This window comes from Agelaius tricolor, unplaced genomic scaffold (assembly GCF_023055355.1).
Source record: "Agelaius tricolor isolate 1412-34295 unplaced genomic scaffold, bAgeTri1.0.p SCAF_19, whole genome shotgun sequence".
NCBI classification, from domain to species: domain Eukaryota; kingdom Metazoa; phylum Chordata; class Aves; order Passeriformes; family Icteridae; genus Agelaius; species Agelaius tricolor.
Window position 1 is genome coordinate 17,301,353 of NW_027269279.1, and position 24,191 is coordinate 17,325,543.

General features: G+C 46.8%; 1 long non-coding RNA gene across 1 annotated transcript; it reads right to left on the reverse strand.

Moving 5' to 3' along the window:
- Positions 1-22,287: 22,287 nt before the first annotated feature.
- Positions 22,288-23,205, reverse strand: LOC139598432 (uncharacterized). The gene is made up of 3 exons (XR_011681871.1): positions 23,188-23,205; positions 22,866-22,922; positions 22,288-22,617 (listed from the first exon to the last, which is right to left on the reverse strand). It is a non-coding gene; the product is annotated as an uncharacterized lncRNA (long non-coding RNA).
- Between the last annotated feature and the right edge of the window lie 986 nt (positions 23,206-24,191).

The window sequence follows — 24,191 nt, forward strand, 5'->3', positions numbered from 1 at the left end:
TTATCTAAGAGAAAATAGTCCATTCTTTGGGACCCAATATCACACATCTGTGTGCAGGAGGAAGAGGGGTGCGTGCGTGCGTGAATGGGAAGTGTACTCGCCAACAAACTAGAGCCAATATTAGTAACCAACATGTAACAAGTGTGGACGTATATAATTCCCTGCTCTTTTTTGGATCTTTTTTCTTAAAGGTTATTTTGCTTTTAAAGATTTTCTAGTCATTTGAGAGATTCTTCTTTGTTTGTGTGAGACTAGAAATCTCCATAAAGCTTACTACGTAAAAGCAGGGTAATCTTTTGGACTTGATGATGACTATTTGGGAGATGATCTTTTCATCTGCATAAATCAATTTCCTTGTTTTGGAAATATTTTTGTCACGGAAAGTAGTAAGTTTCAAGAGGTGTTTTTAGAAGGTGTAAAAATTGAGATCCTCATTTGTATCAAAGCCATACAAAGAATATCCCTTAAAACCATCCACTCCATCATTTCATTTTTGTATTTTTGTCTTTTCAATAGCTAGTTCTCACTTTCAGATAGCTTTTAAATGCCCTGTTTTGACACAATTTTGTTATTCATTTCTAAGCTTCAAAATGATATTTAAAGAAGAGTAATTTCCTGTAACTACTTGACAGTTTGCAAATTAACATCAAAGTGGAGGGAGGGAGGGAGGGAAGGAAGTGGCAGAAGGACTTGGCAGAAAGAAGGACATAGTGGGAGGAAGGCAGTGAAGGAAGGAAGTGGGGGAAGGAAAGAAAAGAAAGAAGGAAAGAGAGAAAGAGAAAAAGAAAGAAAGAAAAGAAAGAAAGAAAGAAAGAAAGAAAGAAAGAAAGAAAGAAAGAAAGAAAGAAAGAAAAGGGAAGAAAATTCCCAAATGTCAGAAACGTTAAAGATGATAAAATACTTGTGTGTATGATAAAGAGTGAGGACTAGATATTAGATATAGTATTGCTAAATGGCACATAAATGTGAGACCCAAACAGTTCAACTCCTTGGATAGCAGTTTCTCAGCATGAATATGTTATTTCTAGCTTCAACTTCTTACTGCTACTGTACAGAATGATTACCATAGAATAATGGAATGGTTGGGTTTGGAAGGGACCTTAAATTCACCTACGTCCTCCCCAGCATGTCATTGTCAGGGACACCTTCCACTAGACCGCCTTAAGCTCAAAGACCCATTCAAGCTGGCCTTGATCACTTCCAGGAATTGGTCACCCACAACATGTTCTAGTGTCTCACAACCATCTTGGCAAGGAATTTCTTCCCAATAGCCAAAGGAAACCTATCCTCTTCAGGTTTTAAAGCCATCCACACTTTTCCTATCACTCCGTGCCCTTGTGTAGCTCACCTGCCTCCTTCTGGTAGGCTGTCTTCAGCTACTGGAGAGCTGCTCTAACAATTTGCCCGGAGTCTGCTCTTCTCCAGGCTGAGAAAACGCCTGCGGGACTCTGGCTTGATGACAGACTTCTTGTGCTGCACTGGGGGCTCAGACCATTCTTCTTCTTGGAATTGTTGTAGGATGCTCAGCCACTGTTGACTGTGGTACAGGTACACTGGTCATTGTGGTACAGGTAATAAATAGATGATTGTTTTAATAAAGACCCAATTGAAATGATAAGAGCTAAATTTTAACGCAAAATTAATTGGAGAAAGATTCCTAAACCTGTGGCCCGTTACCCCAGCCCATCCGTTGATTGTAAATGACATTCCTTGCAGATGTTATGATACATGAACCAAAGCCAAGTGATGGATACTGCTTAAGATAGATGTTCTACCTGCTTACAGCAATATGTTCTTATCAGTCTAAAACAATTCCCCAACATTAAGAACAAGAGATTACATCATGAAGTAATGAAGTGCTTGGGTTGAAAGTAAAAGGCATTTGAAAGAAATGGGTTTGGGGGCTAACACTGCAAGATCTCAGAAATGGAGTGCCAGCTTAGTTCTCTGCTTCAGAGACAAGTGAAGCAATTCAGAAGTGTCTTCCTGGGAAAAAGGTTGACAGATCTTTCTGCACAACAGTTAACAGCCGGCATCAGAAATGGGTGCAAATAACATACTAGCATAAATAACATACAAGTTTGTCATCCTGGAGTGGAAGGGCCACTCAGACTCACAGCAGTGGTCTTGCTGCTGTGCCTGTTCAAATAGACAGAAAAGAATGAGGAAAACAAATTTTTCCATCTAGTTTGTTTCAGTATTGGTACAAAGACTATTTTCCCGCCCTCAGGAGACAGCAAAAACAGTCAACAACTGAAATGCTTCAGAAATGGAAATGATCTGAATCACAAATATTTCTTTTCACATCAAAATTAAAGCCCAAGTCATAACTGTCAAACAGATGATAGAACTATTTAAAGATGAATGTACTATACATACTAAAATATTCCCAGAGATAACTATTGTGTCCTTAGTCTGTTTAAAAGTCTAGACTTCCTGGTAAAAAAACTTGTACAGAGCTGAGGTAGCTCCACGACATTCTCTTTTCAGATTAATTAAACTCTTCAGTCTCACCACCGTTACCAATGGATTTCCGTAAGTCCTTGAAAACCAGTAATTTCCCTTTTTTCGTTCTCTGAAAAAAATGACAGTGACAAGAGTTATTTGCACTCCCTATTTTCTGAAAAGCCTGAACATCAAGCCTTAAGAACTTTATCATGAGTTTTACTTCAAACTAAATTTGAAGAGAATGGCAGAAAGAATGGGAGCCTCAAGCAAAAGAATTTAGGCTTCTAATTCTTGGGTTGTCTTCTTACTTACCTAAGACAAGAAGTGGAAAGAGAATAGATTAGAGTTAGCAGCTGTTGAAGATTTGCACGTACTCTTCCACTCTTCCAAGAGGTCAAGGATGCTTTTCTGGCCCTCTCTCCCTCCACAAGCTGCAGCTTCCTTCAAGGCACAGTCACCTGCTGTGGAGCTCCCCACGAGCTCCCCACAAGCTCCCCACGAGCTCCATTGTGTTCCTCCACGGTTCTCCAGGGACTGCTGGGAGACAACCTGCTTGATGATGATGTCCTCCAGGGACTGTGGGGGATTCTTTGCTCTGTCAACTGGAGCACCTTCTCCTCCTTCTTGTCTCACTTTAGTATCACGCAGCTGCTTCTCATACTCCTTTTTTCCCTCACTTGTCACTGCCTATTCATATGTTTTGTACTTTTGACAATATCTTTTCACAAAGACTGATGGGCTCAGTTGCAGAAATGTGTCTTGCTAGAAAATTGGATACTATAGAAAACCATGATTTTACAGAAAAGAATAGTGGAAGTACAAATATACTGCTAAAGAACCAGAAAACTGACAATCGTTCATTGTAATACGTCCCCTCATTTTGCCTTCTTTCTCCTTAAGATCTGGAAAGACTACTGGGCAGTGAAAAACACTACAGTGTTGTTTCAAAGAAAAGACTTTTTTAGGATTCTAAGGCGCATGTTCCAATTGCTTGAGAAAATTGAGAAAAGGCACTTTGTCTTTTGTGATAAATATCATTAGCCACTAGGGACAAAGTCTGACCAACAACAAGAGCAGATCAAAATCTGATGAGACCAAGCAATATACCTTGAGTGGCCAGGACAGAACCATCGAGTCATCGAATCTGTTGAATTGGAAGGACCCCATCAGGATCATCATCAGTCCAACTCCTGGCCCTGCCTGGGGCCATCCTTGAGAATCACACCATATGCTTGAGAGCAATGTCCCAAACTCAGACAGTTGTGATGGTGTGACCACTCCCTGGAAAGACTCTTCCAGTGCCCAGCCATTCTCGGGTTAAAAACTTTTTCTTGATACCCGACCTAAACCTCCCCTGACTCAGCTGCATGCCATTTCTTTGAGTCCTGTCTTTGTAGACCTCATTTGAGGACTTTCTAATACCAAGGTGATTCTGCCCCAGAGCAGAGCAGAGCAGAGCAGAGCAGAGCAGAGAAGAGCAGAGCAGAGCAGAGCAGAGCAGAGCAAGACAATCCCCTCCCTTGCCCAGCTGGTGATGCTGTGCCTGATGCACCCCAGGACAGCCTTGGCCCTCCTGGCTGCCAGGGCACTGCTGATGCACATTCAGCTTGCCATTGGCCAGGAGCCTGGGTCCCTTTCTGCAGTGCTTCTCCCAGCCTCTTGCTCCCTCCCCAGTCTATACACCCACCAAGATTGCCCAGTTGCAGGTGCTGAATCCAGCACTTGCCCTTGTTCCACTCCATCTGGTTGGTGATTGCCTGTGGGAATCCTCAAAAACAGAGGGGTTTGGGAAAGCTGCAAAAGGAAGGCCTCAGAGACAGCAGAACTGTCATTGGAGCTAAGCAGTAGTCATAAGGTTTGTCAGCAGAAAAATTAGATGAGAAGTAGAAAAGTAAGGACAAATGGAACAATGGTCTGTGTATTAATGCTTGTCTAGAATAACTCCCTAAGCTACAGCAAAGTATATCTAGGGCGATGTTAGGTAGTTCTAAGCTGAATAATGGAGCTCTGTGCATTGTATCTTAAGGCTTACAAGCAGGTCTTTTATTCGAAAGAAGCGAGCATTGTTCTAAGCCCAGGTACATGTCTTTATAGTGATTGGATAGAAGTACTGTCAATATGCTTTTGCTTTGTGTGATTGGTCAAAAAACTTTTCAAGTCAGTTGTAACATTAAGTTCTTTGTCTGCTGCTGGGGACGTGAGCTGCTGGCAGCTTCCCATTGTCATCACCATGTAATGAGACTGATGCTGGAAAAAAACCAGCTTGAGACGCCGTCCCCAGCAGTCCCGCCCCTTTTGTGATTTGTGCACAGACTCCCGGCCAGCAAGAATTGCCCATCTCTCCTATTTGGCAAGATCTCTCGGCAAGGTCTCTGTGCCCTCAAGGGAGTTAGTTCACAGCTCCTCCCAATTTAGTGTCTTTGGCAAACTTTCTTAATATTCCTTCAAGTGCTGTGTCCAGGTTGTTCAAAAGATGTTGAAGAGAACTGGCCCGATGATGATACTGTCTTAGCCACTGAAATAAGTGCTTCATACTTCCTCTTGTGCAGAAATCACAACAAATTTCTTTTCTATCCATGTTTTCTTATGCTCATGCTTTTTATCCCAACAGCAGCTGACACGACATTTACAGGCACAGCAACAGCACACTTTTCCTGCTCTTACTAGACTTAACAATTTTGCAACTGGTCAATCAGTGACCTTTGCAACTAAAGTCAGACCTTCAGCCTTTCTCATTAAATGAATGTCTTCAGAAGAAAACTTTGCTGCCTACTCTGTACGACTGAAGAATAGATGATAATGAGTTAGCATCACAATCAGTTAAGTACAGAGCCTATACTTTAGCAGGGAAAAAATTAAAAGAAGAGCTCTTTTATGCAACAACTATCTGAGAAACAAAACAACTAGGATCTTCCACAGGGTTCCCTGCAGTAGAAATGTACTTGGATGAATGCAGAAGATAAAAGATGTGGTTTTGAAAGGCTATGTCCTTGCTAAGCTAAATTGGATCTCATCCTGTAGATGAAAGATCAAGGAGCTCAAAGCGGAGCTAGAGAGACATGTCCAGATAATGAGATAGAGCAAAGCATTTTCCAAGATAATTAAGCATTCTGGTGGACTGGCCAGGTAGGTTAAATCTGCCACACCCATTCACTTTCGGGGACTGAACTGTGGAGTGCTAAACCGTATCTGCTGCTGTGCAAAGTAAAAGAGATCCATCCAAATTGTACGGTTAGTGTGAACACTCTCACTCTCAATTGTAAAACACTTCATAAGCTATTAATCAGTCTTAGGAACAAAATGAAATAAAGTTGTTATGCCATCTGGGAATGGGAAAACATCTTCAAAATATTTTTTTCTCTATGTTTTCTTCTTTTTTCTTTTTCTTTTTTTTTTTTCTTTTTTTAATCCCACATTATGTGATTGATAATTTCAACCATTCTGGAATGCTTTTAACAGATGAACCCAGCATAGTAGTTTTATTCCAGGCTCTTGTCCCTTACATGCTTCAGTACAGGCTTGGAATATACTCCCCAGTCAATTAGTGGTTTTTTATCTCTTTTCCCAGAGACAACTTTTAAAGGACTACTTAACCCCTAAAAATCATAATTTCTCTGGTTTTTCCAAGCTTTTTGAGAAAGCTGTTTTGGTTTTGTTTTGGTTTGTTGTTTGTTTTGTTTTATTGCATCATTCTTAATGTCTTCAGACCTACTACAAGAAGAAGTTAAAAATAGATCTGATTTGAAGAGACTGTTAAAGCTAATGAACCGCCAGTCTTGGTATTTGTATGTTTCTAAATCCTTTAAATTCCAAGGTTGCCTTCCTGAATCCTCAGTTACTTAGAAAACATTGTGTTTATAAAACAGAGCCAGTTCAATTGCTTCTGCAAACTCACCTTCATTGTATAGGATTGTACTTCAAGAAATCTTGCTTCATTCAAACATTGGAAGTACAGATTTGACATCATCTGTGACCCTTCCATCTGTCTGAACTGTATTTCATTGTGTGAGTTTCTCAGTTGCTTCAAATAAGGACAGAATCTTTTCAATTTGCATAGCATGTTATGTGAAGATCTCCTGTCTGCTTTCTTCACTTGCTTTAATGGGAAGACAAGGGAAATACATTTTGAATGTTATCTTTTAGAGTCTACTTTTACCTACCAGTGTGCTTATATGGACTAGAACCAATTTCAGCTTGAAAGAAGGTATTGTCACCATCCGCTCATACAAACGGGTTGGTTAACTGGTTGGTTGGTTAACTGATCTGGGAGTGCAACAGACAACCTGGAAAGGGGATGGCAGTATCAATCAAAACAAATGCACCTTTATAGAATGACCAGAGCAAATGCCTGAAAGGAATCAGGGAGAGGAAAAGAATAAAAAAGAGGGGGAGAAAGAGAGAGGAGTATAGCTACCAAACATGGAGAGACTAAGTCCTCTTAGTCCAGTCGATAGAGTTTGCCTAGTCACGTTGGGAAGATCTCAAAGTCCTGGTGAACTCAAGGTTCTATTATAGTCCATTGCTGAGGGGGGAAACAGAATCTTGAAATGGCTGAGGAGGAACAGATACAATCAAGAAGAAGAAGTCTATTGAAATTGCTGAGGGGGAAAAAGGTATTGAAGACGGGTACAGACAGTCCATGTTCTCAGCAGGATAAGTCAGTATCAGCAGTGAGTGGGACCCACTGTTTCAGGACTGCTTTCTGGGGGAAACCAGTCTAGGTCCTGTAGGCACATCTCTAGGCAACACTCAGCAGGCATCCTGCTTCAGTCAGGCCAGCACCCCTGCATCAGAATTACAGGTGTCTCAGTCTCAGTCCTTGGGAGGGGGGCTTCAACCTCGGTGCCTCACGGTGGTAGTGGAGCAGAGGAAGGATTTTCCATGGGGGGGCTACCAAGTTGCCCCAGCAAGTTCATCTGGCCAAGAGGTGGGAAAATTCCTGGTCTATTGTCGTGAAGCAGGTGCAAGCATATAGGCTGGGTCGCCCTTTGGCAGGCCCTGCTAGAAGCAGTCACTGAAGACACAGCTGTGAACAATCCCTTGGCAGGCCAGAATTCTGCTCAGGGGCCTCAGGATTTTTGGTGTTCATCCATTACTGGCAGGCCAGAGGTCCCATCGGGGTCCTCAGGGTCCTGATATCGGTCCTGTGGACGGTCGTGAGGCAAATGGGGGGAACCTCAGACCGTCTTTCACAGCACCTGGTGACTCACGACAGGCTTCAAAGGGTCTTCATCAGCAGCGTTCTGTACTATTGTTGTATACTTGTCGCACATTGGTAGCATATCCTGGAAAGCAGAGACAATACGTCAGACAGAGAGAGAGAAGGGAAGGACAAGAAAAGATAAAAAAGGCGGGGGTAAGGAAACAAGAAACAAATATAATAACAGGAATTTAAACCATATTATTTTGAAACATTTTTTTCAAATATCTGAAACTAATCACAAATAATCAAAGGCAATAAAGCAATAAACAAATCAACAACAGTTCATTTAAAATATTTTTTTTCAAAACAATTCACCAAAAATCAAAAGTAATTTTCTTATAATCTTCAAAGAAAATTGAAGACGATTTCAAAACACATCCTCTCATTTATAGTCGCCTTGTGTCAATAGTCTTGGAGATGTCCACAGTGAAAAGGACATCAGCCAAGTTGTGTGCATTAATGACAGACATCAATTTTGTTAACTCTTTCATCATTCTCCAATTCATAATGAGTAAGATTGCTGATTAAAAAACCCCAATCAAAACGAAACGCAAAAGGGCAATGATGGGATGACACATACTGTTCAGGACTCTTGTGGCAGTAGGTGACCACCCAAAAAGAGTATCCTACCACCTGTGTTCAGCATCTTTTCTTACTCTCTCTATGACATGGTGTATTTCTTTCACATTGTGATGAACAGTTACCAGTGCTTTCTGTCTATTCTTCTTGATCTTCTCCAATATTTCAATGAAGTCCTGATGAAGCAAAGATTGCTTTACCAAAGTAATGTTCATCCCAATGGGAGTAGGTAAATGTCCTGGTTTAGGGCAAATTTGGGAGAAAACCTCCAAAAGGTGGAGTGTTCTGGACTGTGAGAGTGCTTTGTATCTTAGTGGAACACACCCAGGAGAAATCCAATTGAAGTGCAGCCTGTAAGTTAAATTTACCAGGTGAGTATTGGTGAGGACACATTAAACTGAGCTGAATTGTTCATGTTTTGCAGTAGGAGTATTTTAAATGATGGTTCCCTTCTCCTGTAAGAAGGAGTCTGTTTGGTCTTATTTTAGAAGCTATTCTGTAGAGAAGGAAATAATTTCATGACCTTATTCTGGATGTCAGATTTTGAGTCTAAATTATGCCTATATGAAATCCATGACAGGCAAGCTGGCTGAGTTTCCTTGTGCGTGATTGATGAAGTGTGCATATTTTTTTACCTTGCAGTATTTATTTCTTACTGGAATGGTAAGAAACATTATTGATTTTTTATAAAAATGTAGGTTTATTTCTCACTTAAAGATGTGTTTGACTTTGGTTTGTAGGACAATGGAAGGTACTGAGCTGTCAGGTTTTCTAAACTGAGTGAGTTTGTGTCTCCATCACTGGTCAGGAGCTGTCACTTTTGCATGTCTTGATCAGCGCTGTAGGGAAAGCGCATGTCCTTTCATTTGCAGATAAAATTGATACCCAGTTGTTGTGCTGCAAGTGTTGACACAAGAATGCTCCAGGAAACATCTCCAGCTAGTTGTGGAAAAGTTGGCATAGAATCTCAGCAGAGTTTAGGTGAGGAGGGGCTGTTGGAAGTCTTTAGTCCTGCTGTCTGCTCGAGGCCATGTCCAGTGAGTTTGGAGCACCCTGAGGGATGGAGGACCCCAGGGTCTGTGCAGGGCCTAGGCCTGCTGGGCTGCCCAGCCTGGCACAGGTTGGAGGATCTGTGGAATCCCAGCCTGGCTGCATAGCCTGGCACAGGATGGAGGATTCCTGGGATCCCAGCCTGGCTGCACAGCCTGGCACGGGATGGAGGGACCCCAGGGTCTCAGGAGGGATCTCAGCCCTGCTGCACAGCCTGGCTGCACAGCCTGGCACGGGATGGAGGATCCCTGGGATCCCAGCCTGGCTGCACAGCCTGGCACAGGATGGAGGGACCCCCAGGGTCTCAGGAGGGGTCTCAGCCTGGCCTGAACAGCCTGGCATGGGATGGAGGACCCCTGGAATCACAGCCTGGCACAGGATGGAGGATCCCCGGGGTCTCAGCCCAGCCTGCACAGCCTGGCACAGGATGGAAGGACCCCTGGGGTCTGAGGAGGGGTCTCAGCTGGCCTGCAGTGCCTGGCACATGGCCAGCCTTCATCACCACAGGCACAGTGCTTCATCTTCCTTAGGGGAGCTGACCTTGGCTGGGATGCAGAAGCTCTAAGGTGACCCTTCAAAGGCATTAGCTCTGACAGAATCCATGTGATTCTGGCTGTAACCAGATTCCTGAGGGGAGAAAAGGGGCATGGAGAAGAATTGGAGGTGGCTCCTTGCCATTCATACATGTGCACTAGAACATTTGCACTGAGTAAAGTGCTCACAAACGTAGCTCTTCTTTTGTGTTTTGCTCAATGATTTTCATGTTTAAGGTGTACTGGGTGTCGAGAGGCAGCAGTTAATTTGGGACCATGTAGTGCCTTAGGGGAGAGTCTTGCTGCAGAGGCAGACATCCTCAGGAGCAGAGACTCTGCAGGCTGAAGGGTGCTCCCACACATTTGTCTCCTCCCAGTCTGCAGAGGGGTGGTGTCTCCATGGTAGAGGGCAAGTGCAGAAGGAGCTGTGAATCTGCATAATCCAAAATGTGGATTGTATGAATGTGCATAGCCTAGAAAGAGCTGGCAGGCAGTGTTGAAGGGGGAACAGGGGCAGAGCTGCTGTGCATTTTTCACAGAGTCAGGCACTCTGTGCCTTTATTCTGCAGCGCTGACATTGACTTCAGAAAGCTTTGACAGCCTTATTTCATATATTCCATTTGGAGAGAAGTTCAAGACCATGAGTGATCTTCTCCAGGAAATGGAGAGATACGTGTGGCCTTTGGCACAGGGTTTGATGGAAGTGCCATGGTGGTTTGTGATCCGAGCATTCAGCCAGCTTCAGATCTGCTTTGTTCCATAGTCTGCAGCTCTGTAGTGTGACCCTGTACAGGCTGTGGAGGTCTCAGCCCTTTACTTGTCCCCTGGAGGCTGTTTGTTGTGTCTCACCAGCTCTGAGTGCCAGTGGCAGCTGCCAAGGGAGGCTCCTGTGTGAGCCATGCTCACAAATGCTCTTTGCAAGGCATGAGGGGAAGTGTTTCTGAGCCACACTCCAGTGTGGCAGAAAGGAGAAAGAGGAGAGGCCTACCTGGACAAAGTTAAAGCATGGCTAGACAAATAAAGCTGTAATCCTTTTCTAGTTGAGGCCTGCTTGTATAAATGCATAGTCTTTCCTTTTTGAGGCCACAGCCCAGCTTTGGCCAGCCTGCCTGGGCAGGAAGGATCTCAGACAAGAAGAAGGAGCATGCATTGTCCTTGCTGTCCAGGAATGCCTCACTAGCAGCCTGGGCTGGTTTTAGGTGTGTCCTTTCATCTCTCACCATGTCATTTGGTGGCAGAGTTGGGCCAAGCTGCTAGCTGGGCTGCTTCTAACAGACAGGTCAAGCCATTCTCCCTTCTACTTCTTGCCTGCAAAGAAGCCCTTTCTCTAGGGGCTCTTCAGCAGGTGTTGATCTCACTCAGCCAGTGCAGGAATGTGGTGGGAAGGTGATGGAGAAGGTTGTGTGGCTCCACAGAATGGTGTGGCAATCTCACTGTGCTTGTTTTCTGGCCTTATTTGCTCTATTGGTCCATCCTAAGTAAAATATTCCCTTAGGAAGGTGGAGATGAGGAAGGGGCCATGAGAGCCCCACCAGTAAAGCTGTTCAAACTACTTGCTGTAAACTGAATCTGGACAGTATTTCTTTTTCCCTTCTTTCAAAGACATATGTAATGTTTAGACATATACCTAGAAAAATTAATTGCAAACATTTATTAATTTGCTTTTGCTTCCTGAGTTTGAAAGCCATTAAGGATCAGTGGAACAGGAAAAGTTCCAAAAGGCTGTTTTTTGAAGTTTCCAAAAGGAAGGACCAGTTTCAGAATTACCATGCTAATCTGAGCAGCCTTTGCTGCACTGGGAGGCTGTTCCTTTGCAATCTCCAAAAACTCTGGGCTTGATGGTGCCCTTGATCCTTGAAAGAGTGCTGAGGGGAGTAAAAAATCAGTCCCTCTTCCCTGCTAACCCAACAGAAAGAACTGCTAACACCAGAAATGGAGTCAGGAGTCAGGACAAGGACTGACCTTGGAATCAGGACAAGGCCCTGTTCTGCCATTTAGAAAGAGGGAAGGAGATCAGGGATTTAAACTCCTCTTGGAGGTGCAGCTCACTGACTTGAGCCGTGACACACTTGGGTGTTTCACTGAACGCAGGTGGCACCTGAAGCGTCAGCAGTGAGGGATCAACACCTAAACTTTCTTTTTCCTGTGATTGCCAGAGTGCTTCGAGTTGGAGGGACCCTGGTGTTGCTGCTGAGCCAGGAGCTCCACAGACGCGTGGATGGTTTGACCAGGAGTGCTGGAGGTGGCCCTGCTGAGGCCTCTGCTGACAGTGACAGTGGAGCACAGGCCATGGATGGTTTGACCAGGTGTGCTGGAGGTGACCCTGCTGAGGCCTCTGACAGCAGAGCAGCCCCGAGTGTGGATGGGAATTCCTCCTCCTTGGCCCAGAGGGGTGGAGAAGCCATTCTCAGCAGACATTTCGGGTCTCTGCTGCCAGAGGGTGTCTATGCTGTTAGCCTGGGCAAGACTGATGCTTTCATACACAAATACAGGAAGGTGTCTGGGACTGGGAGCAGCAGAACTGGGACTTGGAGCTGTCCCAGTACTGGGACACTCCCTGGAACTGGAAGCTCTCTGGCCCTGGGCTGAAGGGAACTGGAAAGCTTCGGGAGCAGCAGGGCAGGACTCGGTGGGGCTCTGCTGATGCAGACACACCCACTGCCATCCCTTAGATTGCCTCACATTCCTGGCATGTCCTAAGGCACTGTGCTGTTGTCTCTGGTTTTTAAGAGAGGTGGAAGATGCCAGTTCTGCTGTATTGGATACAGTGAAAAAGGATATATAGTGTATTGTAATGTGGCAGAGTCCTCAAATCCTTGTTTAGGCAAAGCTGCTCAGTATTGGTAGGAGTTTCTGTAGGAGAGAAAGTCTTGGTTTGCAGGACTGCAAACCCAGATGTGGTAGCCCATGATCTTTGGGCTGTGCACTCCAGCTCTTCATTTCAAAGTAATATTTAAGCCACAGCTTTGCCTATTCTAATTATTCTTAGTGTTCAGGTTGTTCTTAGGTGGAGGATAGGCGAGCCCCCTGAGATGCTGAGCAGGAAGAGAGGCTGAAGGAGAAGAAGCAGCACTGACAGCTGGAGTTGCAGCCAATCCCAGGCCCTGGGCCCCAACTCTGTTTTGTGTGTCCTGGGTCCTCCCTGTCCTGCCTCTCCCCCTCCCTCCTGCACTTTTGTGACACCTTTTTTTCTCTCCTGTACCTTTTCTTTTCTCTTGGTTCTTCTGTCCCATCAAAGTAGGGCTTTTAGAACTGTACCAGCATTAAAGAAAGGGCCCAAGGCAATGCTGAAATCACTCTCTCCTTTGGGATTTAGCATCCTTTGTACAAAGGTTGAGATAGCAAAAACCAAAAGTCATTGCACATTTTCTGTGAGAACTAAACATAAAGACTTCTTACTGCTTTCCTAAGCCATGCAGGAACATCGGAGGCCTTTTGGGAAGGGAAAATTACTATAAAATACATTTCTGTATGTTTCTGTGTCAAGCTTTTTACTGAAGATCACCTTAAAGAGCAGAGTTGGGTTCAATAATGTTATTTTGTTGACTTCAACACTGTTTGTCTCAAATGTTTTTACTGAGAAAAGTATAAAATAGGACTATATTTGCATTTTCAAACACACTTTTCTGTCCTTAAATATCTTGTAGTTGTTAATGTGTATTTTTGCAGCTGTGCAGTCTATGATAAAGACTTTCTTTTGAAACTCAGCAGCATTTTGGACTAAAGCAAACTTTGTTATTGTCCTAGGGTGACATTATGATGCTTGTATCCCCATCCCCATCTGTTTATGCTGGATATCATGTTCTGTGCCTTCAAGACTGGCTGTGAAGAGCGAATGTTTTGTTTTGGTTTTGCTATCAGCCGCTCCCCCACGGCTGGCAGGACACACAGACAGGGCAGTACATGCGTGCTGCTTTTGCTTGGCTTCTCGCTTTGCACTTGCTTCTGCTTTGCTCCTGATTTGCTCTTGCTTTTTGCTCCTGCTCATTAGTTAGTTTAGCTAAGCAGTCTAAATTTTCCCTGGGCTGTTTCTCCTCTTCCTTTTTTGGACCCACTTGAACCTGCTCCGGACTGGGACCTGGGAAACATTGAGAGTTTGCACCTTGTGGCTGCAGCAGCTGCCCCAGCACAGGACAGACTGAGAACAGAGTGACCACCCCCAAGAGGGACTTTCTGAATTTGTCATCATTTCAGAGCGGTGAAAGAGTGGTGTCACCTGGTATTGTTCCTTTTGTGTGCTGGGGGGTGCTGTGCCTGTTACAGAAACAGGTTCTTTCCACTTCTCTCCAAGGAATCCTTCCCGACCCGGTTGTGGGGAGGGGCCGTGGGGGTTTGCTTTCTGGAGGGGCTCCCTTTGGAGGTTTTCCCCAAATTTGCCCTAAACCAGGACAAAATTTGGCGCCCAACACGTGGGATTCGAGAGAGAGTGGAAAAAACCGTTTTGAGTGCATTTTGGTTGCCATTACTCTGTGTTGGTATAAAGCAATTAATAGCCATGCTTCTTGAATTCATAATGTCTCTTGGGGTGAAGGCTTGCATGCATTTCTAGTCCCTAGGGTTTTTTGAGATCTTAATACCTCTATGGTCCCTAGGTTTATTTTCTTATCCAGAAATAGCTCTAGCATTGTCCCTAATACATAGTTTTTACAGCAGAGGAGGAGTGACCAGAATAGCTCTCCTGCTGGGCTTGGTGGTAATGATTTGTAAGAATAAACATATATAAACATGCTGGGGTCTGCTCCAGGTATGAATGGCTCGTGGCTATGGTTATGCTCCCAGTTTGTTAGAGGAGGAGCAGGGGATGTGGCTTTTCAGCCTTTGCTTTCCTTTTTCTCCTCTGAATCTTTTACATCGCTATTGGAGAATGTTCAGTTTACCCTGAATGTTTGAGACCATCTTTCTGGTATTCAATCTGGTAATCTTCCTCTCTACAGTCTGCAGCTTCTCTAGAATGAGGGCTGAGATTTCTAGACGGGCTGATGAGACCCCTGACCCAGGAGTAGACCCAGGTGTGGAAAATCATGAGTGGTGTGGGAAATGGGAGGATATGGGCCAAATCCTGAAGGAATTCTCTGACCCTATAGTCTGGGACTTTCCCCATGAACAAATTCAGAACCCAGCTGAGGTGAGGAAATACCTGAAAGAGAAGTAGCAGGATGACCCTAAGGAGGAAAAGATCATTGCAGTGAGCTGGGCCCTGGCTTGTGCTTATCGCACATTGCTAGATACTGTCGGGCAGCAGACAGAGGCAGGGGGGCAGGGAGATAAATCAGCAGCTATCCCAGTCCCTCAGGCTGCAGCCAACAGCCCAGGCTTGAAGCCAGCAGCCAAACCAGATAGCGAGCCTAAGCCAGCAGCTAAACCAGACAATAAGCCTCAACCAATGGCTGTTGCTACCAGCACTAGAAGTGGAAAGTGCATGGACAAGACCGATCGACCAGTGGATGATGGTGATGATGATACAGGAGGAGGACCCTCAATGCTTCCTGATGTAAAATCAGGAGTCAAAGCAGCAGGCACAAGATCAGAAGCCAATACTGAGTCCTTTTCCTTGAAGCCCTTCGTGGCCTATGGAAGGATTACACTCGACGACCTGATGAATCCATAATTTGTTGGTTAGTCCGTCTCTGGGATGCTGCAGGCGAGGCTACAATTCTGGATGGCACTGAAGCGAGGCATTTGGGATCCTTGTCACATGATCCTGTCATCAACCAAGGAATGATGAGGGGGGCAAACCCTCACAGCCTCTGGGCATGGCTCTTGGAAAGTGTAGCACAAAGATACCTGTGTGCAGATGATCTTTATATGCAACAAACACAGTGGAAGACCATAGAGCAAGGGATCCAAGGCCTTAGAGAGATGGCAGTGGCAGAGATTATCTTCTCAGATGACATAACAACTAGGAATCCAGACTTGGTACCATGCGTGTCTGTGATGTGGCGAAAACTTGTGCGACTTGGGCCACATGAATATGCTTCTGCCTTAGCCATAATGAAGAGGGATGAGAGGGATGAGACCATGCTTGATATGGCAAAGAAGCTCCGAGCATATGCAGATGCTGTGCATGGCCCAACACATGCCAGAATTGCAGCAGTGGAAACACGTCTGCAGAACTTAGAGGACAAGATAGAGGAGAATCATAAGAAGCTCAGAGAGGAGATTAAAGAAGACCTTCTCCAAATCTCAGCAGTACAGATCACAGGTTCTGGTGCCCAACACAGATGTTCCCCAGATGGCGAGAGAAGGTACACCCCACAAGCTGACCTGTGGTTCTTCCTGCATGATTTTGGAGAAAACGTAAGGAGATGGGGTAGAAAACCTACTGCTGTTCTGGCACAACAGGTGCGTGAATTGAAGGAAGACAGGGCTAAGAGAGGGAGTTCCACCAAAAGGAAAGCAGCTCCAGTTGCCCATAGCCGAGCTGCCAGGTATGATGCTGATGATGACATGTCCAATCCCCTTGAAGGAACATCCAAGACATATGCCCAGGGAAAGAAGGATAACCAGGCTTAGAGGGACCCTGCCTCTAGCCAGGTAGAGGCTAGGGAAAATCGTGTTTTCTGGTCTGTGTGGATTTGTTGGCCTGGCACATCGGAACCACAATAGTATAAAGCTTTGGTTGATACTGGTGCTCAAGGTACATTAATTCCATTGAGACATGTAGGGACAGAGTCTGTTTCTATTGCTGGTGTGACAGGGGGATCCCAGGATTTCACTTTGGTGGAAGCTGATGTGAGCCTGACTGGAAATGAGTGGAAGAAACATCCTATTGTGACTGGCCCAGAGGCCCCATGTATTTTGGGCATAGATTACCTCCAAAGAGGGTCTTTCAAAGACCCAAAGGGAATCAGGTGGGCATTTGGGATAGCAGCTGTAGTGACAGAGGGCATGCAGCAATTGAACACCTTGCCTGGGCTGTCTGAGAATCCATCTGCAGTAGGACACCTGAGGGGAGAAGAGCAACAGGTGCCAATTGCCACTTCCACAGTTCATTGTCGACAGTATAGAACCACTTGAGATGCTGTGATTCCCATCCATAAGATGATCCAAGAGCTGGAGAGCCAACAGGTGGTCAGCAAGACCCACTCACCCTTCAACAGCCCCATTTGGCCTGTGCGTAAATCTGAAGGAGAATGGAGATTGACTGTGGACTGTACATTGAATGGAGATTGACTGTTGTGGACTGTGGACTGTGCATTGAATGAAGTGACTCCACCACTGAGTGCTGCTGTGCCAGACATATTAGAACTCCAGTATGAGCTTGAGTTCAAGGCGGTGAAGTGGTACGCCATGATTGATATTGCCAATGCATTTTTCTCCATTCCTCTGGCAGCAGAATGTAGGCCTCAGTTTGCTTTCACGTGGAGGGAAGTGCAGTACACCTGGAACCGGCTGCCCCAGGGGTGGAAGCACAGTCCTACCATCTGCCATGGACTGATCCAGACTGCACTGGAAAAGGATGAGGCTCCAGAACATCTGCAATATATTGATGACATCATTGTGTGGGGGAACACAGCTGCGGAAGTGTTTGAGAAAGGAGAGAAAATCATCCAAATCCTCCTGGGAGCTGGTTTTGCCATTAAAAAGAGCAAAGTAGAGGGACCAGCTCATGAGATTCAGTTCCTAGGAGTGAAGTGGCAAGATGGACAGTGTCAGATTCCTACAGACGTCATCAACAAGATCACAGCTACGTCTCCACCAACTAATAAGAAGGAGACACAAGCTTTCCTAGGTGCCATAGGCTTTTGGAGAATGCACATTCCTAAGTACAGTCAGATGGTGAGCCCTCTTTACCTGGTCACCCGCAAGAAGAACACTTTCCACTGGGGCCCTGAGCAGCAACAAGCCTTTGCCCAGATCAAGCAGGAGATTGCTCATGCAGTAGCTCTTGGCCCAGTCAGGATGAGACCAGATGTGAAGAACATGCTCTATTCTGCAGCTGGGAACCATGGCTTGTCCTGGAGCCTTTGGCAGAAGGTGCCTGGGGAGACTCGGGGTCGACCACTGGGATTTTGGAGTTGAAGCTACAGAGGCTCTGAAGCCAACTACACTCCAACAGAGAAAGAAATCTTGGCTGCCTATGAAGGAGTCCAAGCCACCTCAGAGGTGATTGGTACAGAAGCGCAACTCCTCCTGGCACCCCGACTGCCGGTGCTGGGGTGGATGTTCAAAGGCAAGGTTCCTTCCACTCACCATGTCACCAGTGCTACATGGAGCAAATGGATTGCTGTTATCACCCAGTGCGCCCGTATAGGTAAACTGAATTGCTCTGGGATTCTGGAAATAATTACAAACTGGCCGGAAGGTGAAAACTTTGGTCTCGCTGAAGAAGGGGAACAAGAAGTGACACGGGCTGAAGAAGCTCCACCATACAATCAACTGCCAGCAGAAGATACACGATACGCTCTTTTTACTGATGGTTCTTGCCACATTGTGGGAATGAAACAAAAGTGGAAAGCAGCCGTATGGAGCCCCACAGGACAGGTCGCAGAGGCCACTGAAGGAGAAGGTGGATCAAGCCAACTTGCAGAACTCAAAGCTGTTCAGCTGGCCCTGGACATTGCTGAGAGAGAGAAGTGGCCAAAGCTCTACCTCTACACTGATTCGTGGATGGTAGCCAATGCTCTGTGGGGATGGCTGGAGAGGTGGAAAGAGTCCAGCTGGCAGCATAGAGGAAAACCAATTTGGGCTGCTGATGAGTGGAAAGACATTGCTACCAGGGTAGGGAGGCTACCTGTGAAGAACTGCCATGTAGATGCCCATGTTCCCAAGAGTAGAGCCAAGGAGGAGCACCAAAACAATGAGCAGGTAGACCAGGCAGCAAAGATAAGGCTGTCCAAGATAGACCTAGATTGGGAACACAAGGGAGAGATATCCCTAGCTCAATGGGCCCATGATGCCTCAGGCCATCAGGGCAGAGATGCCAGCTATAAGTGGGCACGAGACCGAGGGGTGGATTGAACCATGGACTATTTCTCAGGTTATCCATGACTGTGAGATGTGTGCTGCCATCAAGCAGGCCAAGCAAGTGAAGCCCCTATGGTATGGTGGGCGGGGGTCCAAGTACAAGTATGGGGAGGCCTGGCAGATTGGCTGCATCACACTGCCCCAGACACGCCAGGGCAAGCGCTACCTGCTGACCATGGTGGAAGCCACCATGGGATGGTTGGAGACCCACCCTGTGTCTCATGCTACTGCCCGGAACACCATCCTGGGCCTGGAAAAGCAGGTCCTTTGGAGGCATGGTACCCCTGAGAGGATTGAGTCAGACAATGGGACTCATTTCAAGAACAGCCTTATCAGCACCCGGGCTAGCGAACATGGCATTGAGTTGGTGTACCATATCCCCTACCATGCACCAGCTGCAGGCAAAGTGGAGAGGTACAAGGGACTATTAAAAATCACCTTGAAAGCTTTGGGTGGGGGATCTTTCAAAAACTGGGAGCAGCATCTGGCAAAAGCCACTTGGTTAGTTAACACCCGAGGCTCTACTAACCGAGTGGGCCCTGCCCAATCTGAGCCTTTGCATAGAGTAGATGGAGACAAAGTCCCAGTGGTACATGTCAGAAGTTTGTTAGAGAAGACAGTTTGGATTAATTCTGCCTCGAATACAGACAAACCCATTTGTGGGGTTCTTTTTGCTCAGGGACCAGGTTGCACATGGTGGATAATGCAAAAAGATGGAAGATCACAATGTGTACCTCAGGGAGATCTGATTGTTGGGTGAGACCTATGTGTAAAGGTAAATCACTGTTTGCTGAATGTTATTACCTTTGTGTATAGCTGTATATTGGATGTATAATGTATGTGTTTGTAAAGTTAGAATTTATATTAGTTTTAGTAGTAAGATGACAATATGGAGATGTCGTGGTTTGACAGGAAGTAGGTTTTCTGGGATATGCTGTGGTCACCAATAGGTGTTCAGATTTTAATATTGGCACCTGGTGTGGCCACTGGGGACAATGGATACGCCTCTGAGAACACAGGTTAAAAAGCAGAGCACTGGTGGAGGAAGTTCTCTTGAATTCCAGCAAGGGAAGCAGGTCAGACCTGCCCTGTCCAGCTGTCTGCACTCCTGGGGGAAGTTCTCTTGAATTCCGGCAAGGGAAGCAGGTCAGACCTGCCCTGCCCAGCTGTCTGCACTCGTGAGGGAAGTTCTCTTGAATTCCGGCAAGGGAAGCAGGTCAGACCTGCCCTGCCCAGCTGTCTGCTGCTGGGTGGGGGACGGGCAGCCATGCAGCCTGAGGTAGGCTGGGCTTGGACAGAGATGGGAGGTGAAGAGGCCCTTGAGGACAGAAGGGTGGAGGAGCACCAAGAGGCATCGGGGAGCCACCCCCACTCCCCCCCCAGGAGAGAGAGAGAGAGAGAGAGAGAGAGAGAGAGAGAGAGAGAGAGAGAGAGCCAGCCTATGCCTGTGCTTGTGCCACCTTGAAATCTGATAGCACTGCCAGCCAAAAAGGAGAAAGGGGATGGGGGTGGGGGGTGCGGCGAGAAGGTGCCCGGCAGGGCAGCGTGGGAGTTCTGGACAGGCAGAGACTGAGATTTTTGACCCTTTTCTTGCATCGTGGAAACCTTACAAATGCTGATCCTCCTGGAGCTGAATAAGGAGAGAGATAAGAGATGAGATAAGAGGAAAGAAAAAAGAAGTGGAGAAGAATCTTAGGTGGGAGGAGATGATGGAGTGGCTTTTGGCTGGACTCTTCTTGTATAGCCATGGACAGAACCATTTTTTTTCCCTGTGACACGGAGACTGCATTTAGGGAGAGGCAACGGCTTGGAGCCAAGAGAGTGCAGTGATGTTATGGGAGTGCATGAACAGAGACAGTGAATGAGGAGGGTGGTGGTTGGTGCCCTCGATCTTCAGTGGAGAAGATCTCTGTTCTCGAGACCCCTCAGCCCCAGGGGGTGAAATCTGGGGGGGACAGCTGTCCCAAAAGTGAGAGACTGTGCTCTTTTTTGGAACTGGACAAAGCATCCTTAAAAGGAAAACCCTAGAAGCAGCCCTGGTCCATGCGCAGTGGTGAGAGCACTGGGCATGGAAGGAAGATGGCAAATGTTCTCCGGGCAGTGCCATGTGTGACAGGAAACACAAGAGGTATCAAGTGTGTTTCCAGGGGAAGCCTATGGCACAAGAAGGACTCCTCTCCTCTTGATGACCTGAGAATTGATTACCTAAAAGGTGGTGATGGACCGAGAGGTAGTAATTTGGGGGATGGATGTATTGAAAATTGATTACCTAAAGGGTGGTAATGGACTGAGAGTTGGTAATTTGGGGGATGGATGTATTGAAATTTGGTGGGGGGAGGAGGAAATGTTTTTGGAAGGTTTTAATTTTCCCTGTGTGTTTTCTTTTTACTTAGAGTTCTAGTTTAGTTAATAAAGAGGGTTTTTTTTATTTCTAAGTGGGAGCCTGCTTTGCTTATTCCTGGTCACATCTCACAGCAGACACAAGGGAGAAGGTATTTTCATGAGGGCACTGGCATTGTGCCAGCATCAAACCATGACAGGGGATAAGGGGTGGAATGTCCAAGGTTGACTATATGATGCTTTTATCCCAAATCATCTTGTTCTGTTTATGCTGAATAATAATTTGCACCTTTAAGACTTGTTGCAGAGAGTGAAGGGGGGAAAGAAGAAGCAGCAGTTTGTTTTCAGACACTGCACTCACTCCTCCACATTCCCGCTCCTGGACTGTGTTGTCTGCGGATGGACACACAGCGGAACAGAGCTCTCCTTTGCTTTTAGTTAGTTTTAGCTTGCTGAGGCAAGGAAGTTCCCTGGACTGTGGGTTTTTTCCCTTTTTCTTTGGACCTGTTCAAACCTGCTCTGGACTGAACACTCAGGGGAGCACCGGCAGCTGCACATGTGGCCCACCGGGCTGGGCCTGGCCTGTGACATTTCCAGCACCAGACAGACTGATCAGAGACTGGGTGAGCTGAGCTACAACCCAGGGAGGGGACTTTCTCAGTTTGTCATCTCTTTTGGAGCCGCAAGGGTTTTATCATTTAATATTGTTTAGGTTTTATTATTTAATAAACAGATTTTTTCCACTTTTCTCCAAGGAGGTATTTTCTCCTGGACCAGCTGGGGGGAGGGGCCGATTGAATCTGCTTTCCTAGAGGAGCCCCTCTGGGGGTTCTCCCCAAAATTTGCCCTGAACCAGGACACCATGGAATCCCTCACGGCTGGGATCAGAGCAAACTCAAATTGGCTCTTCTAAAACCCAGGGTCCTTGTCCCCTTCAGCGTGCTCAGCACAACCTTGAACTCCACAGGGCTGTGCAACTGGAGCAGCAGGACAGGGACCTTTGCAGCCTGAGCTGCCCTTGTTCCTCTCTGTCCCTGCACAGAATGCAGCGGGGAGGAGAACGGCAGCAGGGCCCTGCACATGCCCGGGCTCAGATTTTGTGTCCCTTCAGCTCCACGGAGACGCGGCTCAAGTGAAAAACCCAAGCTGTTTATTAAGGGAAAGCAAAGGGAAGGGGTGAGCTGGGAGATAAAAAAAGGGAGTGGGCAGGGCCTGAGGGCTGCAGGGAGGGAGCTGCCAACAGGGAGAGAGATGGCAGGAGCTCCTGGAGCTTCCCACAGGCTCAGCTCTGAGCAGCAAGAGCTGTGCCTGGAGCTCCAGCTGGTCCATCCTGCTCTGCAGGTGCTCTCATCTTCAGTGGGAACTGGAAATCGCCGATGGACGCCGGTGCATCTGATCCAGCAGATGAACAAAGTCCTGCAGATCTTCTCTCAAAGGTCAGCTGAATCAGTATGCTGAGGCAGGATGGGCTCTCATCTTCCCTCAGGGCTTGAAGAGCTGGAAGAGAGAGGAACAGAGCCACGCGCAGAGGCCAGATTGAGGGAATCCAAGGAAAGCCTCCTGCCAGGGCCATCCCAGCCGGCTCTTGCCATGGCTTCGGCCGGAAGGTGCTGGCCACGCATCGCCCACGTTTCCCTGACAGCTCTCCGGGCTCTGCCCCCGCCGCCCCTGGTCCGCACGGGGAGCAGAGCCCTCCGCAGCCCGGGCACGGATTGTAGCTCCGGGGCCAGGATGCCCTGACTCACCCTCGCTGAGGATCTGGAGCTCCTCCTTCTGTCCCTTCACGAGCACTCCGGCCAGCCCTGGCAAGACAGAGCCCGTGGCGGCGCCAGGCGGCACAGCTGCCCGGCACGGGCGCTGCCAGCCCTGCGGCCGCACGCCCTCCTGCCCCGGCAGGGCTCCTGCCGGCCCCTGCCGCGCGCTGCCGCCCGAGGGCACGGCTGGCTGCGGGAGGGCGGCGGCAGCGCCGAGGGCGGCCGGGGCTGCAGCGGCCCGGGCGCGGCTCCCGCTGCCGCCGGGGCAGCAGCCGGGCCGGGGGCGGGGAGGGGCGCCGGGCTCGGGGCTCACCGATGATCCCGACGGCCGCCTGGCGCACGGGCCTCTGTGGGCTCCACAGGCGCGGCAGCGCCCAGCGCAGCTGCTCGGCCGCTCGGCTCTCGTCCTGCAGCAGCTGCGGGGAGCGCCGGCAGGAAAGGCTCGGCGCGGGCTCTGCCCCTCGGCCGGGCGTTCCCCGCGCCCAGCACCGGCCGAGCCGGCCCGCACGGCCCAGGCCAGGGAGCGGCGTGGGGGGCGCGGGCTGGCGGGCCCGGCTGCGGCGCCGGGCGGGGGCACAGCTGCCAGCCCCCCGCACCAAGCACCGGGGCTAGGGGGACTTCTCCAGCCTGCGGCTGGGGATCCCGGGCTGTCCTTACCAGGCGCTCGGCGAACTGCATCCGCTGCCTCTTCATCAGCCGCTCCTCGAGGTCCCTCCTCCTCAGGAAGAAAAATTATATAATTATAACAGTAAAAATAAATATGGAAAATAGATAAATACAAAAATCTATACTATATAGTATATTATTGTAACATAATAGATATAAATTATAATCTATTACACATATACAAAGATATTTAAATATAGATTGTAAATATAAAAATGTTAAATATACTTTTAAATAAATTTGGGATTTTTGCTTTTTAGTAGGTTCTGTGCTGGGTTTTTTTAAATAGTATAAATATAAATAATATAAAAATATAAATCCAAATATACAGTTATATAATTTTTATTCTGATATCTATAAATACTTATTATAAATAAATATAAGTAATAGAAATATATAATATAAAAATGGTATATCCGATATTCTATTAAAAGATATTCTCTATAATATATATAATATCTATAAATAAAATTAATTAAAAATATTAATGTAAATGTGAGTAATATGATGAGATGTAACATAGAATATAAATAACATTATCCGGAAATATAAATTATAAATATAAATGTGAATATGATATGAAAAAAATATGTAAATATAGTTTAAAAGAAAGGGGTTTTATTTACATTCTAATTATAGAAATATATAAAC